Here is a 19177-nt window from a genome sequence, read left to right as displayed (position 1 = left end):
CTAGATGAAGCTATAAATATTTAGTGATCAGTGCAATCCATTGTATTTGTGTGTCTGTCGAGAACTATCCTTTCCATAAAGCAGTGGTCCAAAAGGCAGTTCACATCTTGCCAGCCTTCTCCTTTTCATGACTCTCCATTTTCTGCAGAAGAGTCTCAACTTCTTAGCATGATAGTAATACATTGTTTTATAATCTGGCCTCAGATAGCCTTTTCATGTTTGTCTCTCACCATTCCTGATCCTCCTCTTTTTTAATATTCTTTCCCAAATCATGCATGTGCACACCCAAAACATACACACACACACACACACACACACACACACACGCACACACACACACACACACACACACACACACACACAATGCTTAACGAACCCCTTTGGATTTGTGGTTCTCTAAATGGGTGTTTACTTTTCTTCCCTTTGCTGAGCCTTCTCGATCTGCAACATCTATGTTCAGATATTTCAGTAGGTGATAGATTGTAACTCATTGTATTTACTTAATTTAACTTAACTAAATAAAGTCCTTGAGAGCGTGGACTTACTTTAAACGTTATAAACTTCCAATAAATATTTTCCAAATAAGGTAACTAAAAATAGGCATCATTTTGTAGCTAATAAATGTATTATTAATATATCCTTTGGATGATTTGAATATTTTTTTGTTTTATTTAAAGCATGCAGTTTTGGGGCGGCTGGGTGGCTCAGTTGGTTACGTGTCTGACGTCAGCTCGGTCATGATCTCGCAGTTTGTGGGTTCAAGCCCCGCATTGGGCTTTGTGCTGACAGCTCAGAGGCTGAAGCCTGCTTCGGATTCTGTCTCTCTCAATCTCTCTCTCTCTCTCTCTGCTCCTCCCCCACTTGCTCGCTTTCTTTCTTTCTCTCGCTCTCTCAAAAATAAATAAAACCTTAAAAATTTTTAAAGAATGTAGTTTCCAGGTATATAAAACCAGTCATTTTTGACTCACATAGGATTCAAACAGGATATCATAATTAGTTATGTACCTCTATGAACTTTTCATATCAGGAGTTCTCTAACAAATCTCCTTCAGGTGCTTTCTAGTTATTAATGGATTTCATTGGTCAGATAACTTTCTGTTCAAATTATAATAGTGGCTTTTCCAGTTTTAGCTATAGAAATTCTTCTAACCATACTGCTTTGGCATTGATCTCTGCTGTGTCCCAAATTTGTCTACAAGCTGACACTGAGCATCAATTCCAGTTCAATCAGTTGATTTTCTTTCAAAAGGACCAACACCATCTGTGACCATTGGTCCATTCCACCTTGTGGCCAAGTCAGAACATTTGACAATAAATGTTCCATACCTTTTCTCGTGTATTTGCTGCAGTTGTAAGATTTTATGATTTAGCATCTTTACATAATAACATACTTACTTCTCTGATCCATGAAATACCTCTTCTGGATAATTCTTGTAGTTATTGGCTGATTGGTACTTAGAGGGCAATTTGAATTTTCAGGTGCCTTAAGTTACTGTTGAATTTTTTGTGGCATGAAAATTTTGCATCTCCACTCATATGTACTTCACACAACAGGAAAGTGTTGTTTCACTTAGTTCTTCTAACACTAAGGAACAGGTTACCAATAAATCACCATATTCACAAAAATTACTTTTGAGTTTAACCTGCCTCATGTATGGCATTTATAAACTACGGGGTTATTGAATTAATAATTTATTAATAACCATCACTACTGTGGCTCTTATACTCAGTTACAAAGGGTAATATTTAGCCATATACCCACAGTTAATATGGCCATGTAATAAGCTGTTTTAAGCATGATTTTTAAAGTAATAAGTATTAACAATTTGGGGCATTTTAAAGTATTTATTAAATGTTACTTTTAAAAGTCCCTGAAGAAAGGGCATCGAGGTTTTGTAGTTGTTCGGCACCTCAGACAGAAGACGGTCATTGATAATGGGTTTCTTGACCTGTTCTCAAGTATGGAAAAGCTGTAAGTACAAAAGTGAACACTTTTGGGAAAACACACTATAGAAAAATCTAAAATCACTGGCGTAATTGTTCTTATTTTGAAAAAAGCACCTTATTGTATAAAAGCTCTTAAATAACTTAAGAGCTTTTAAATAATTCAAAATTAGACTCTTTTTACCAAAATTCGGTACGTCCACAACTATCTCCAAAAAATACTATTGTATTCCTTTGCTGTATCTGTGGAAGTTACCCGAGGGAGGGGGGAGACTGGAGCGGGTGAGGAAGATGGGGAGGGAGGAAGAGACAAATAGATGAAGGAAAAGGGGAAAAAAAGAAGAAAAAAATGCAATCTTTTTTCCTAGGTAGTAGCTCTGTGTGGAGTTCCTCTTACCCATCTGGGTTTAGTGGGGAGGATATTTGAGGCTCGGAAGACTTGTTCCTTGTCTTCCTACAACGAGTTTTTCATCAATAGAAAAAAATAAGATAGCCTAATAAGGCAATTATTACTGTCTGTGAAAGCAGAAATGCCTCCAGTAAAATTTGGGGGAATGTTCTTCATTATCTTAAGCAGTTCTTACTGATAATCCATTATATGGTTTTGAAGTATGAATTGTAGTACATTATTTGTATAATTAAATATTGCTTAAACCTTTCCTGTGAATCGTAAAAACTCGTGGTGAAGGTTTTTTAATATATTATAACCAAGGAGTGATGAGTTATCTTGGTTGCCTGGATATTATTTCTTTGGGATATCAGTCATCTCAAACTCATAAATTCTTCTAAAAAATTCTTCTCGTGGTATTCTTTTAAATCATTCCAGTTACTTGTGTGGGACTTGGGTGCTTACAAATGACTGTAGGCCAGTTGATTATATTGGGGAGTTACTGAAAGAACTATGGATCCTCTGTGGCAAGAGACAGCTGTGAGAAAATTTATCATTTGTAATGCATTTTAATGTTGAATCTCATCTCCACCCTTCCCTTGCTTCCACCCCCACACCCCCCGCCCAAGGAAAAAACAAACCAAAGCTAGGGGGAAAAATCATATTTCATTTCAGCTAGAAAAATATATTTTGTTTAAGTTGTACCAAGAGTTTTTCAGTGTTTACTTGGTTGTGGAGAAGTTCACTATCTCGTATATCAGCGGAAACATAAGATGATACAGCTTTTGGGAGAAAAGTGTGACTCTGTCAAACACATGAAAAGAAAAAACAAACCTGTATGTCCTTTGATCCAGAAATTGCATTTCTAGGTACAATGCTGAAGAAATAATTGAACAAAAGCTTTATTTATAACTCAAATGTGTTCATTGCTATTTTTAACAGAAAAAATTTTGACCATGGAAATATTAAATTTGTAATGTTTCTTAGCATAGCTTTTGATATACTCCATAGGGTTTAAAAAATGTCTATTACATCTATTATTTAAATACTATTTTGTAAATATATTAATATTAATATTTATTAATATATTATACCATGTATTGATATGTAACTATTAATATTCAATATACTTTTGAGTTGCTCTTTGGCCTAATTTATATAGGAGAATATTTAAAATAAATAGATATATGTTCCAAGTGGCTGAATATTTTGTTTGTGACCCTATTAGGTGTTTTAGTTACTTTATTGCATAGCAGTCAAATATATTTAGAGATATTATTTTAGCCTTGGGAATTTATTAGAATTTACTTGGTGTTTTAATATGTGGTGACCTTTTGTAACTGATCCATGGACAGAACAGGGAGACACTTATGTGTCTATTACATCGTCATTATTAATAGTATTCACTTCCTTTTTATCATTAGTCTGCAAACTCTTTTTGATCACAGAACCTTCATCAGTAAAAATTTGAGACTTGGTTAGATATATTAGTAGATTGTTTTAACACTAGGATTTTATTCACACTTAGAGCTCGCACTTACACCTGCCCTAGCAAAAGCCCAATCCTGGTTAAATCCAATTCTTTGCTTATTTTATAGCTACATATTATGCCTGTTCCCCAGCAGCAGAACATGACTGAAGGAAAACACAATCAAGCTAACTATTATCGCTTCAAATTGCCAACTAAGAACCTCAAATTGGCCTTAGTGCTGCCTGGCAATTTTAGAGAATCCATAGTGCATCCATTCTGCCACTGACCTTAATAACTGTTTAAACTTCTGTTGCAGAAGACCTCTAGCAACCCTCTTGTCCTTGCTCAGCTGGTAAACCCACTTCCTGTCTCCCTGCAAAAAGGGGAGCAGTGAGAGGAGTGCTTCCGCAAGTCCTACCACAACCCGATACGCTTCATTCATTTCTATCCAACAGCAAAGTGCTGTGATTTTCCCTGCCTCAACACAGACAGAAACCCTTCCAGCTACTTTTTTGTCCTCCTTTACTGTAGGACTTCTCAAAAGAGATTGCATTTGTTCTCCTCCCATTCTCTCTAGAACCCACTTGAATCACATTTTCATCCCCACCATCCTATGTAAATGGCTCTTGTTAAGGTCACAATAGCCTCCACTGTTGCCAGATACATTGATCAGTCGTCCATCTTTCTCCAGATGTTTGCTCTCAGTGGCTCTCAACCGGGCAAACGCATTGCCTCTCGCAGACTTTGTCGCGTACTGTTCCCTAGCCCTCTCCTCTCCCTCAGAACTCTGCTCACATCTCACGTCACCACAGAGACCCACCCCAACCTTGCAACAGAGAGATGCTGCAGACTGAATTGTGTCCCCTCATAAAAACGTATGTGGTGGGGCGCCTGGGTGGCGCAGTCGGTTAAGCGTCCGACTCCAGCCAAGTCACGATCTCGCGGTCCGTGAGTTCGAGCCCCGCGTCGGGCTCTGGGCTGATGGCTCAGAGCCTGGAGCCTGTTTCCGACTCTGTGTCTCCCTCTCTCTCTGCCCCTCCCCCGTTCATGCTCTGTCTCTCTCTGTCCCAAAAATAAATAAATGTTGAAAAAAAAATTTAATTAAAAAAAAAAACATATGTGGAAACCCTCTAATGTGACACTATTTGGAAATGGGGCCTTTGGGAGATAATCAGGTGTAGTGAGGTCATAGGCAAGGCCTTCATAATAGGACTAGTGCACTTGTAAGAAAAGGAACAGACGCCAGAAAACTCTGCCACGTGAGGACACTGTGAGAAGGCAGCTGTCTGCAGGCCAGGAAGAGAGTCCACACCAGAACCTGACCGTGGTAACATCTTGATCTAGGACTTACAGCCTCCAGAACTATGAGAAGTAGATTTCTGTTGTTTAAGCCACCAAATGTGTGGCATTTTGTTATGGCAGGCTGAGCAGACGAAGACAAGAGGAATCCCTCTCCCATCCCATCCTTCTCTGTCCACTTCCCCTACTATATTTTGTTCATAGCAGTTATCAGTCTCTTTTATATGTTTATTATTTGTCTCCCCCCCCCCAACTGGAATGTAAGCTCCAGGAGGTCAAAGAACATTGTCTTTTTTTTTTTTCACTGCAGTGCCCACAATAGAGCCATAGCAGGTGCTCTATAAATATAGCGATATTAACAAAAAAAAGTTAATAATAATGAAAACATTTCCAAACCTCTGTAAATCATAGATGTTTCATCATTTGGAAAACCTTTCTATTTTTACTGCTTTTGCCTTTAGAGGGATACATAAGTTGTGGTTTTTCACTTTAAATATCTGCTAGCATCCAGTGGCCACGAGAAAAGTTCAGCAGATTTATAACTCTTAGACTCTAAAGGGACAAAAGCATTAATTTGTCTTCGAGTTCTATAACTTTCAACTTCCTCTGCTCAGAGGTAGCCTGCGAGACTTTGGGTGATGCAAAAGACCTCTATGTTCATTCTGCATCTCAATTCAAAATGTTGCATAGAATCTGCTGTCGGTGGTCTTTTTTTTTTTTAACTGGCACAGTGAAGATGTCCTCCTGTACCAAGTGAGGTGACACCAACCACACCATCCTTGCCCTGAACAGACCCTGCTCGTGACTGCACTGCAATCAGCCCGTCCGTGTGCGAGCACTGCCCTCCTTCAGGATGTTTTATTCACCACGTGTAACTCTGGGGCATATGGGCCGATTTAGGGTAGCAGTGTCAGGCCATGTAAAACGTGTTCTGTTTTCTTTAATTAAAAATAAGTCTAAATAGGTGTTCCAGGATTTCTTTCACATCCCAAATGGTCGTTTGGGCCACCCCCCCCCCCCGTTTGTTTTCTCTCTTTAATCAATTACAAACCCAGAGGCATATTAAAAGTAAGCTGTTCTGGGCAGGCGCCTGGGTGGCTCAGTCGGTTAAGTGTCGGACTTCAGCTCAGGTCATGATCTCACGGTCGATCCCCGCGTCGGGCTCTGGGCTGACGGCTCAGAGCCTGGAGCCTGCTTCCGATTCTGTGTCTCCCTCTTTCTCTGCCCCTCCCCCGTTCATGCTCTGTCTCTGTCTCAAAAATAAATAAACGTTAAAAAAAAAATTTTTTTTTTTAAAAAGTAAGCTGTTCACTGCTGGGATGTTTCTGTAAATACCTCCTTCAGTTTCTAGCCATTTTTGCTGTATGTAAACCAGTTCTCCCAAATTAGGAGGCAGAAATTTAAGACTTTTTCTTCGTTGTTGCTGGACCCTTCATCAGTAGAAACTGGCTCTCCTGTTTTGATTCATACCTATGCTTGTTCTAACTTTGTTTATCTTTCCTTTCAGTCTTCTTGATCTGTTTGGTTTGGATGCAACTGTTATTAACAGTATATATATATAATGGGATTTTGAGTTTTGCCCCAAATCTTAAGATTTTTTTCTTTAATTTGTTTCAATTAATGAGATGACCCTATTTGCATTTATTGACATAGCCCATATGATTTTATTTTATGATTCTGTCTTTTATGCTTCCCTGCCCATTTTCTTTGTCTTTAATTTGTAATTTCAGAGCCTACCATCATTTAAAGACTTCAGTGGCTATTTTTAAATTCTAAGGAAACTTAAACCTATGTGTCTCAATTTATCAACCTTCCAAATAAATTAGTATTTTTTCATTTGATAAATACGCTCTGATTACCCACTAGGTGCTTGCTACTGTACTTTATCTGGGGGTCTGGTATGAGATTCATAATATAGTTATTTCCTTGACAGAATATTTGATCCACCAGAGAAATAGACATAATAGTAATGATAACAGAGTCCTGTATAGGACTTACTACATGTCAGACACTGTTCTAAACCCTAACGTATACATGATCTCATGTCACAGTCTACCCATGGAGTAGGTTCTATTATCCACCCCCCGCCCCCGGCCTTTGCAGACAGAGGACCTCGAAGCATGGAGATTATGCCTAGCCTAGGATCACAGTTTAAAAAATGTAAGTGCTAGGAAGGAAAATGGGTGTGTGGACTATCTGGAAAAGCAAAGTAGGAGAGAAGTAGTGATGTTTATCTGGAAAAAAAAAAAAAAACCCTTGAGTTTGATTGTATATAGTTACTAGCCTCCCTGATGTCAAGGCTGATAAAGATACTTTGCTTTATTTTTGCTTCTCGGGTAATTGCTGAGCAGAATCACACATTAGAAAAGATACTGGATTTCTCATACTTGTTTCTCAAATGTGAATCATTGTTATCTTAAATCCACAATTTTCAAAAACATAGTCGATAAAACTGTGTCTTCTTTCAAAACTTTTAAAAACACATGAAGGGCCAAGGACACTCAGTTATTACATATTGATGTGAATCAGATTTCTTACATCTTAATCATTAGCTGAAAGGGACTTTCTGTAAACAATTTTGGTTTCCAAGGAGTAAAGTACTTTTGAACCTTAGAGAAATTTGAAGAATAGAGAACATTAAGTGATATGCTCTATTATTGTATGCTTGTGGGAAAGCAAATGCAAGAGAGAGATTCTAGGAAGTTGAGATTTCAGAAATAATGTGAGAACTTATCAAACACCAACTTTGGGTTTTCAGAATTTTGGTGCATATGGGAAGGGGCAAAATTCTTTTACTTAATTTCCCCTTTGGAGCCTTCCATAAACTGAGTATAATCCAGATGCATATGGGTTAAAGAGCTTTTTTAGATTACATGAGACATCAGCCACCATGTAAGATAGTATTTCTATGAGAAGATGTATTTTTAATTTAAAACAAACTTTTAAGATCTATTTATGACTTGGGAGTTTTCTATAATTTAGTTTTAAACGTGAATCTCTACATGTTCACAAATTTTCAACGACCCAGAACTGCTTGTCATCTGTAGAAATTCTTTTATCAATTTATTTTCTCTGGAAATGGCAAACTACTGATTTTAGGAACCAAGACTGAGTAAAAATTCGGTACCTCCGCCTGCTTTTTTATAAGGTTATTTAGGAAGGTATTTTCTCTTGATTAAAGGACTTGATGATTGTATTTAGGCCTTCATATAATTTATGTGCAAACTAGGCAATGTCCTAATGGTCAATTAATGATATAGATAATCTATTTGAATAAGAGAAGTGTTGGCTGCCTGCAGGAAAGAGGTCTTTGTTTTCAGGGTAATGAAGCAAAGTTGTCATGGGAGTTACACTTCCACAGGAGTCACCACTATTCTTTCTGTGATTGTACACACTCTGTAGAAAGATGACGGATTCATATAAAGACGAGGGATGACAAGCTAAATTTATAAAACATTGATTCAAATTTGTTTGCTATGTTGTTTAGAGAACTAGTTAACCCTACAAATAGACACATTTCTCATGTTGTAAGGATGTGCATCTTCTAAGCAACCTAAGGATAGAAATACAGCTGGGCCTCAGGAACTACGGCTCAGACGCCAATAAAATCAGTTTTTTCTTTCTCTTTCTGGTCTCTGCTTCCCTCAATACGTGGGCTTAATTTTTCTCTCCCTGTTGAACTGTCTTTTTATTGGTAGCTAACATGCTGCCAGAGCAGGTGCTGGCAAGTGAGTTTCTTCCCCTAAAGAGAAAGAGACCCGGTTCTCTGGATTACCAGTTTCGAATCTCTGGAAGTGGGCCCTGATCGACCCAGCTTGTGCTGGGTGTCCAGGCGTAGACCTGGCAGAGTGGCCGGAGGGCAGGAACACGCTGCATCACTCTAAAGAGGAGGCCGGCAGGGTAGCCTGGCGGCGATGGGGCAGCGATGGGGCAGCCAGAGCAGGTAGACAGTGCCTGAACCGCTTACTGCCCCGGCCCATTCATCCATCCATTCGCTCATCGTTCCTAGCATGCCCACAAATATGCTGGAGTTGATCTTGAGACCATCGGTATTTTCCTTCAAGAATTATTCTCATAATCCAAATCCAGTTGCTTTTTAAAAGCTGCAGGAGCTGTTTCACAGTTATCTGAGACTTAAAGGAAAATGGCTCATGAGAGAGTGAATCCAGAAATCCCACTAACGTTCACAGAATGACAAAGAGAGAAAGTAAAATGTGCTTCAGTCAAGCTTTTCCTCTCAAAAAATATCCTTGCTAAAACTGTAAAACATTTCAACAAAAACATGTCTTCAAATATGTTATTTCAAAAACTGCATTACTTAAGCAAATATTTAAATACTATATTAGTTTCTCTGCAGACTTGACTTGAATTTAATTCTACCAGTCTGCCAAATATGTTGAAACTCCAAATCCATTTTCATTTGCCAGGTTAAATGTTTATTTTGTTTTCTCACATAATATGCTCTTTAAAGTGTCACAAGCATACCGAATCTGATTTCTTTTTAATAGGGACTTAGTAGGGTGTTTTTTTTTAATCTTTTCAGTTAATGGCACAGGATATGCCTCTCTTAAGGAATATGCAAAGGTATGCTTACCTTCCTACCTACTGAAGGTAACCCCTGCCTTTGTTGTTGGAAAAATAGAAATTAACTCACTTAAAGGAAGTTAAAAATATGTCTCCTAAATTTACCTACGTTTTTGGAGCCTCACTGTTATTTCCTCATAATCAGAATACCGAAGACTTTTCTTGTACTGGAGAATGTCTAGTTTTACTAGTGACTCTGTGTAGACTAGTACAGTGGAAAGGTATTGGGCTATGGTGACTTACAAGTAACTAACATTATTTGATGATAAGATTTCCCTTTTCTTCTGCTCATCGATGTTTATCTGACCCAGACAACCATTTGAACATTTTGCTCTTATTTTTGAAGAACATTTACATGCCTTTGAATATTACAGTCTCTTAGATATTCTTTTCTAGAAAAAAAAACTGTTTGCTAATAGCTTTCAGCATATTTCCTACTTATTGTTAAAAGACAGATATTCAGCTTCCATATGAATTGCACAGCTGTTTGTACTTTTTGCAGAGTTCATTCGTGTATCTTGTTAGGTTTCTTGTATTAGACCTAATTCACTACAGAAAGGAGCATGTTGAGGGGGAGGTGTTTGAAGACCTAGTGATAGTGATCTTCCTACCCTTGAACTTCCCAGGAAAAAAAAAAGTACCTGGAATTCTTCTTTCTTTCTGCATGTATTATGAAAGTGCAGATTCTTACTTATCTCTTCTGTTCAGTTTCACATGGCCTCCTCACTTTCTAAATCCAGTGCCCTTCTGTGTGAGACATGGGAGTCATGGGTAAAGTCGATGCAGCGGGTTAAATGGCTGCATCACTGCTGAGGGTGAAATAGTTCACACACATTTTTACGGTTTTGAAATATCTGGCTGTTTTCCAGAAGTTAGTAACCCACTGGCTTCTCCCAATGGCATTTCTCCTAGATCGGAATCATTGCAAATAGACTGAGGCTGATTTCCATCGTGGACTTGAACAGGTTGTCCGGTCTCCTCAATCATTAGGACCCATGGCTCTGACATATTTCTACACATTTCAAGCCCTCCCTACGATACAGGATACACACAGAACCTCAGAACACCAGAGCCATATTCAAGAAGGGAGAACTCAGCCGCAGTCAGAGGAGGCAGCCCAACCCAGAGATTCCCTTCCTGTGATAGAGGCAAAACCAAGACCTAAAGTGCAGGTCTCCTGAGCCCAGGTCAGCATGCTCTTCACAAGGCACTCTAGTCTTCCTCTGATGATACAGAATGGCCCTCATGATCACGGAAGAACATTTCAGAGCTGTACGTTTAGGATGGAAACTCAGTTGTTCCTGTTCAGCACTGTTGATTTTGAATATAGAGAGATTGAGTTGAAATTGTATTAGCCCTATAACGTACCCTGTCCGTGTGTCAGATAGATCTTGAATGCCATCTTCCTTGCTTTTTGTTTGTATCTTTCTCACCAAGATAAAATGGTGTATAAATGTAGAACCTCTTGAGACGCTTGCAGCATTTGCATTTTTTGCAATTTTAAGTTTTTCATCAAAAAGTGAAGAGGCGTTTTTCAGATATGATGGCCTGCCTCTTCATGAAAATTCACCCTTTGCTGACTTATATCCAGTGCTGAAGATACCCTCTGTTACTTTCAAGTTCCTCGTACTTGGGATCACTTCAGCCCTCCCCACCCCAGTCTACTTTAATCATCTTTTCTTTCTTGGATGAAGTTTGAGATCGGTGGCTTTTCATTGGCTGTATCTAGGATTCCAGTAAAAGGTTAGTAGACAACAGATCAAAAGTAGTTCCCAGCCTGCCAGCCAGCTTTCATGCGAAGTGCATAGACTAACATTGGCAAGGCAGTTAAGCGCCCACTGGAGTGAGTCATTTGCCAAGTCCATCTTAATGTCACTCACCTTCACTGATGGTTGTGCTGACCCTAACATATGGAGGGATTAAATGCAACTAAACCAGTTTCTTCCTAGAGCACCTCAGTCATTTTGGAGTTGGCTTAATATTCTTGGCTATTGGTTTGACTTACCTCCTGGAAGCGCTCCATGAAGTTAAAAAATGTGTAAAATGCATTTTTTAAAAAATGTTGGCGAGTGATGTGATGGGAGAGAATCCTTACTCTTAAGCCTCAGCTCTTACGAGCAGTAAAAATCAGGTCTGGAAATCAATATGATGGATCACGTAAATGTAATATCATATACCAACATGATAGAGACAGCTCCTTACCACCCAATATCCTTTCTCTTCTTCCTTTGTAATAAAACTGATTTGTAGCTGGTCGTGTTGCCACACAGCCACAGTAGCACGTTCCTCTTCTTAACTTGCAGCTGGATTTGATCGTATGACTGAGATACGGCCAGTAAAATGTAAACGGAAGTATTGTAACTACCGTGTTAGTTTTCTGAAAACAGAAGTGCATTCACTTTTTTTCTTACCTTCCTACATTTGACCACTTTATGCAGAGGTAATATCTGGAGCTTTAGAAGCCATTCTGACTCATGAAGACAAAGCCACAGTCTGCACATTGTTAGATGTCAACGATATCTCAATAAAAGGAATAGATAACTTTTAAAACTGGAAAGAAAAAAAAAACACAGCTTAGAAAAATGTCTGAGCAGAAACTGGAGGAGACTGAGGCCCTGGTGACTTCAACCAGTAATTATATCAAGCCTGAACTACTCCTCTCCAGAATTCATTTACGTGAAGAAAAATACACTTTTATCTTGCTTACACTAACTATAATTTGGGATCAAATTGCATTCAGCTAAAAATATTTAAACTAGTAAAACTTGTGACTGAGACCCCAGGTTGATAAAATTGAGAATAAACTTCTAGAAAGTAATTAGTGTCTTAGGATAGGCCTGGTCTGCTATAAAAATTGTTTTCCTTAGAAGTTGGAAATGGACAGCATTTGACATTTCTAGTCCACGTAGCAGTGACTGGACACTGTTTTGCCTGATGCTAGTAGAAATTCAGGTTCTCCCATATAGTGTCTGGGCTGTGCCAGTGAAGTGAACTCGTAAGTTGTGAAGCAGAATTTTTTTTTTAATTTATTTTTATTTTCGTTAACGTGTATTTATTTTTGAGAGACAGCATGAGTGAGAGAGGGGCAGAGAAAGAGGGAGATACAGAATCCAAAGCAGGCTCCAGGCTCTGAGCTGTCAGCACAGAGCCCAACGCGGGGCTCGAACTCGCGAGCCGCGAGATCATGACCTGGGCCGAAGTCGGACGTTCAACCGACTGAGCCACCCAGGCGCCCCATAAAATTTCTTTGTGCCTCATCATGAGAGCAGATAATTCTTAGCTGTCATGTAAACTCATCACTTTTGCTCTGGCAAGGAAGCTGTTAAAAAGGTGGCTTGTCTAAGCCCTCTAACACAGGCCCTCTGGTTGGGCTCTCACGGACCGTTCCAGAGCTCCACTATGGACAAAGCTAAGGCCTTTTACATAGGACGTTAATTTTTTCCTTCTTGTCAGTTATTTCTCGGGCAATTGACAAAATAAGTCTCTTATTTTATATTGAAGAAATACTGTGTCATGTGGCTATGATTGTCAAAGAGCTATGATATTTACAGGATGAGTGTTAATGTCTTAATGTGTTTCAGTCTCAGTCTCCTATTATTTAAAGAGTTTCGTTTATCTAAACTTCCCAACATCAAAAGATTGAAGAAATCACTCAGCATTTATTAGTAGATTTCCTGTCTCTTAAAATAGGAAAAAAGATTTGATTTTAGCTTTGTGCTGTTGTTGTTGTTAATCAAAATATCCATCGTGGTACTTAAGAAATTAAAATGCTGTGCTATAGAAAATAAGTACCATCTGGGCTGTGTTTTTCTCTGCCCTCTAAAGAATACTACGCAAAGGAGGGCATGTAAAGTAGCCAGGCGTGCTTCATTTAACTATACTTATGGGATACCTGACGTGGTGCAGTAGGAGTATCACTTAAAAGTTGTATATAAATCAAATTATAGTTTATTTCATCATATCGTAAATGTACCAGCAAAGCACCAGTATTAAAGAATTCTAAGAGGATGGATTTCGAGCTATGAAGAATTTTAATTTGTTATTTTAACAAGATCGTATTTTCATCATTCATTTCAGTGTTCCCTATGTGGTGTTTTTTTAATTCACCTACCTGTGGGCAGTCTGGTTATGAAACCTGTTTTTCCATGACCGTCAGGCTACTAGACTGCTCTGACCAGCTAATTAAACTCTGTTCTCCCCTCACCCTGCTCCACCCACGTGGAGCCTCCTTCTTTCTTAGCCTTTGAAAGATGATGATCTTCCCAGACAGATGAGATCATGCTTATGTCACAATAATGTTCTCCCTCTTAAAAGCTACAACCTAGCAACAGATGTGCATGTGTGCGCACACACACATATACACACACGCACACTACATTATACATATCCTCAAGTGTTAAGCCCAACTGTTTGTTCCCCTGGCGTCATTATCCTAATCAAGGGTGTCAGTCATCACAAAAGATGATAAAGTCTTTATTATAGGCTGACAAAAGTATTTTTTATCTTTTACTAAACTGTGGTATACCTGTCTTCTTTCCAATGTTCTCTTTAGACTGCATGGTATTATAAACAGAGCATTGGCTTTGGGCTCAGACAGATCTAATTACAGTTCCATCCCTTACCTTGTGCAGGGTATCCTTGTTACCCTGGACAAATTACTAAATGTTTCCAAGTCTCAGATTGTTCAGCGGGACCTGCATCACAGAACTGTTGGAAAGGATTTGTGGTAGCAAATGTAATGGACCTAGCTCAGTGCCCAGCACTCACGAGTTGTAGCTATCTTGAACAAAATCTTCTCTATAAAAATGTACACTACAGCTAAATTCGTATAGATAGACATACAAATGGAATAGAGTTTAGATACAACCTTACTTTCATAATGACTGCAGTCAGAACCAGTGAAGGAATTTACAGCATATATGAACGATCAAGTTATCGGGCTATCTATCTAACACTAACTGCTCTCCTCCAGGAAAATGAGTCTGAAAATGGAGCATGTTTCTTAAGAAGTCACTGTGCAAAGTAATTCTGGAATACTTGTCCACTTATTAATTTGTTCATGTTGGGATGCATTTCTAGATCTTGTCAAACTGCACATAGTTCAAGTTTTAGGGCTTTCAGTTCTGTAAAAACGAAACCCGTTTCTTACTAGAGCCACTAAAGAACATTTCAGGTAGAATATTCTAGATTATTGCATATTTTATAGGCATCTAGAATTGTAACATGTAGTAGTAATGTACAGTTGTACCCTTTGGGTAATTCTACTTGGGTAAAACTTGGGTAATCCTGTCTACAGTCAGAAAGAAAATGTCATAGGTAAGTAAGGAGTTTTGTTTTAGGAGTCAGTGATACAGTGAAAAGAACACTGGTTTGGAGGAGATATCTTAAATCGTTCTAGCAATATGTCCTGCCTTGATGAAAAGCCACAAAAACTCATCCAAGCACTAAACATATGACCGACCCTGCAGAGCTTCTCAGATCAGAAAGGATCAGGAGAGGTTGGGGGTGGTGAGGCTGGGTGAAGAGTACACAGAAGTCTCTGCGCTAATTTTGCAAATTTTATGTAAATTAAACTGATTTCAAAGTAAGTTTTCTTAAAAAGCCACAGAGTCAGCAAGCTTTAGCTTCTTTGTCTACAAAAGGAAGATGTTGATAATAGCCGATCTTCCTACCCCTTAGGGTTGCAGAGAGGGCCAACAAGTAAGGCAATGTACATAAGACTCCAAAGTGCTGCTGTTCCGTCTGTGCTGTGATTCTTCCTCCCTTGACTTCACCCACTTTACCACCTCTGGTCTTCCCTTCTGTTGTCCTTTGCCTCTTTAAAGTTTTTGTGGTTACTTTAAGGTGAAACACTGCCTCACATCACGAAGTTACTAAAAGCAATTCTCCTTTCTGCGTCTTTCTACATAATCCATTCCACACCCTCTGTGGCATGCCTTCTGTAAGCCTTCTTACTTCAGAGCTGGGCCTAATGGCCACTGACATTTAATCAAATAACAGTTAGAATACATTTACTTATGAGTAAAGACTGATTAAAATTTGGGCACTGACATCTGAGGATGGGAATTTCATCATCAAATATCTTAACAGAAACCATTTTGTTAAATAACCATAATTATAGGTTTTACATTTATGATTCCAAGGGATTTCGCTATTCTGCATTCTTTGAAGCCCAAGAGGCTGTCATAGTGTTCAGGCTGCTTGAAATACTGAATCCAAGTACAAACAGGGCTGCTTTAGGAGAGAAGTCCCTCCCTCTAGTACTTTTTTCAAAGATTTTGAAAGCACAGTTACTTCCGAGATGATTTCTGGTTTTGTTTCTTTTTTAAATTCATTGGGTAGACTTTTTAAAGATAAAAATGGAAAATAGACCTTAATTTTCTGAACGTGTAGACATTCCTGCTTTTTCCTGTTAACCATTTAGAAATTTTCATTTATTACGTTGGAAACAAAAGCAATTTCAATAGCTATGATTACTGAATGGCATTGTAGCCATATTTGGTCAAGTCCATTGCTGGCTTTTTTTTTTTTTTCAGTGATTAAAACTTGGCATACTCAGGAAATCATTTTCTTTCTTTGTTTTGTGTTAACTCGTGCTTTCAGCTAGATCAGTCTCTGTGGCAGACTTCTATTGATGAACTTGTTCATTTCTGACTCACGAAAACAACTCAGCCAGTTATGAGAAAAGAAACTTCAGCTGTAAAATGATTAAGGGCATTCTCTGTAAGGAATAAACAATTTAATTTGGTTTTCTTTGTTTCTAATCTTAACTCAGATGGTACCCAGTTGTAAAAGCCTATTTTTCCTCTATAATATAGTCCCTTGAGAATTTTCCATCGATGGGTGACTTCATTTCTTCACTGGTGCATAATGTAAGAGATCCCATTATTCATCTTTTCATCATTTCATCTTTCTCCTTTATGAATTTTTAAAACATGGCGTGATTCAGATTTACTGTTAAAACATGTTTTTTTGCTGTCCCCCTTTATTTCAGAGTTTGTTTACAGCAGTATTTTTCTTCAATGGAAGATTCCTAAATGAATAATTTGACCATCTTGCTAAGCTACCTTCTTAGTTAGAATGATTAAGGTTTACTATGTGAATTGCCAATTTTTAAAATATCTTCTGAACTGAGAGCTGAGGAGTATCAACATAAATTATAGATAATGAAGAGTTTATTTTTTTGTATCTAGATTTTTTTATATTTTATTTATTTTTTATTAAATACAATTTATTGACAAATTGGTTTCCATACAACACCCAGTGCTCATCCCAACAGGTGCCCTCCTCAATGCCCGTCACCCACTTTCCCCTCTCCTCCCACCCCCCCCATCAACCCCCAGTTTGTTCTCAGTATTTAAGTCTCTTATGGTTTGCCTCCCTCTCTCTCTGTAACTTTTTTTTTCCCCCTTCCCTTCCTCCATGGTCTTCTGTTAAGTTTCTCAGGATCCACATATGAGTGAAAACATATGGTATCTGTCTGTTTCTGCCTGACTTATTTCACTTAGCATAATATCCTCCAGTTCCATCCACGTTGCTACAAATGGCATGATTTCATTCTTTCACATTGCCAAGTAGTATTCCATGTGTATATACAAGCCACATCTTCTTTATCCATTCGTCAGTTGATGGACATTTAGGCTCTTTCCATAATTTGGCTCTTGTGGAAAGTGCTGCTATAAACATTGGGGTACATGTGCCCCTATGCATCAGCACTCCTGTATCCCTTGGGTAAATTCCTAGCAGTGCTGTTTCTGGGTCATAGGGTAGTTCTATTTTTAATTTTTTGAGGAACCTCCACACTGTTTTCCAGAGTGACTGCACCAGTTTGCATTCCCACCAACAGTGTGAGAGGATTTTAAATTGGTTGTTCTGATCCATCACTGAGGCAGGTAGTTCTGCTGCTCCTAAGTGTTTCTGGCAGCAATAGTGTGGCTTGGGATAGGGAGGAGGGTTCTTTTGGGAGGTGAGGGCAGGGCCTATCACACTGGGTCAGGAGGGCTAGAAGTAGCAGCGTGTGTTGTGATCTGTATTTTAGGAGCACTCTTTCTTTCATATATGCCTCTCAGATAAACCTGTCATTTTTGCAACAGTCCATGATATGAAAACCAAAGAGGGATTTGATACAAATGACACAACACAATTCCATTTTTAAAAGATCACTCTGACAGATGCGTGGGGATTAGTTGTTCATTCAGTATCATGGTCCTCCTAGGAATCTCGTGTCCGAAATGGCCTCAGTTCTAAAACCAGATATAGAAGCACAGTGCTTGTTCCTTGAAAGGCAGATACAATAGGAGAGCACAGATTTCTGCAGTTTTTATTTCATTGAGGAATATCTTTCAGAAGGCAAGGAAAATTGGAAGACTGTACATCCGCTTCCCTCGCCTCTATCAAAGTATCTCTGCTTTCAGCAGTTTCATTTGTGAGGATTCATAGGAAAAAGAGCGTAGACTTTGGAGTAAGACAGACCTGGTTTGAGATTGTAGCAACCTTATTTGATGTGCAGTGTTAGACAAGTTACCTAACATCTGAGCCATAGCTTCTTCATTTTAAAAATAATCATATCTGCCCATTGAGATTATTGGAAGAATTAAGAGAGATAATGTTAATGACCAAGCACAGCACATGACACGTAGCAGGGAGGCAACCAATGGTAGGTCTTCTTCCTCTTAGACTAGTGGTTCTCAGTTGGGTGTGATGTTGCCCTGTAGGGGACATTTGGCAATATTTGGAGACATCTTGGTTTTCATAACCCAGGAAGTATCAGGCAGAAGCTGTTGGCATCTAGTGGGTCAAAGTCAGGGATTCCCTAAACATCCTACAGTGCACAGGACAGTCCCCACAGCACAGAATCATTCAGCCCAAAATGTCAGTAGTGCCAGGACTGAGAAACCTTGCCTTAGAGATATTAACCTTTCCATATATAGACTGTAGGAAGAATATATATATGTGTATATATATGTATGTATATGTATATCTATGTATATATATATATGCATATGATATGCATATATATGTATATATATGCGTATGTATACATATATATGCACATGTATACATATATATTCAATTCCACCAATGTTTATGAAACACCTACTCTGTATCCAACTCATTGGGGAGTTAGCAGTGAATGAAATAGGCATAATCTCTGCCATTGAGGAGCTTTGTATTCTAGTTGAGAAACAGATAAGCCACAAAGAAATACATCTATCATTGTGGCAGATGATAAATAGTAAGAGCTATGAAGAAAAATGAAGCCAGGCAATAGAGAGTACCCTGCCAGGAGCTGCTGTTTTATATATAGTGGTCACCAACAGCTTCTCTAAGAAGGGGGCCTGTGAACAGAGACCCAAAGAAGTGAGTGAGCAAGCCAATGATGTGGGGTGAAGATAGAGCAGGGGTGTCGCAAATGCACAGGCTCCTGGATGGGAATATGTTTGTCGTTTGCGGGAAACATCAGATAGGCGAGTGGGCTGGAATGTGGAGTA

General features: G+C 38.7%; 1 protein-coding gene and 1 long non-coding RNA gene across 10 annotated transcripts in view; one reads left to right on the top strand and one right to left on the bottom strand.

Annotated features, from left to right (window-relative positions):
* The window catches only part of SUPT3H (SPT3 homolog, SAGA and STAGA complex component), a 544169-nt gene that overhangs the window by 404540 nt on the left and 120452 nt on the right, over window positions 1-19177 (top strand). The gene's annotated exons all lie outside the window — the stretch shown is intronic.
* On the bottom strand, window positions 1831-13971 carry LOC111560466. Its single transcript, XR_002742292.2, has 3 exons — window positions 13798-13971; window positions 12098-12236; window positions 1831-1970 (listed from the first exon to the last, which is right to left on the bottom strand). It is a non-coding gene; the product is annotated as an uncharacterized LOC111560466 (long non-coding RNA).

Source organism: Felis catus, chromosome B2 (assembly GCF_018350175.1).
Source record: "Felis catus isolate Fca126 chromosome B2, F.catus_Fca126_mat1.0, whole genome shotgun sequence".
Taxonomy (NCBI): Eukaryota; Metazoa; Chordata; class Mammalia; order Carnivora; family Felidae; genus Felis; species Felis catus.
The sequence above is the reverse complement of the archived record's forward strand: the minus strand, read 5'-3'. Positions and strand labels throughout refer to the sequence as shown.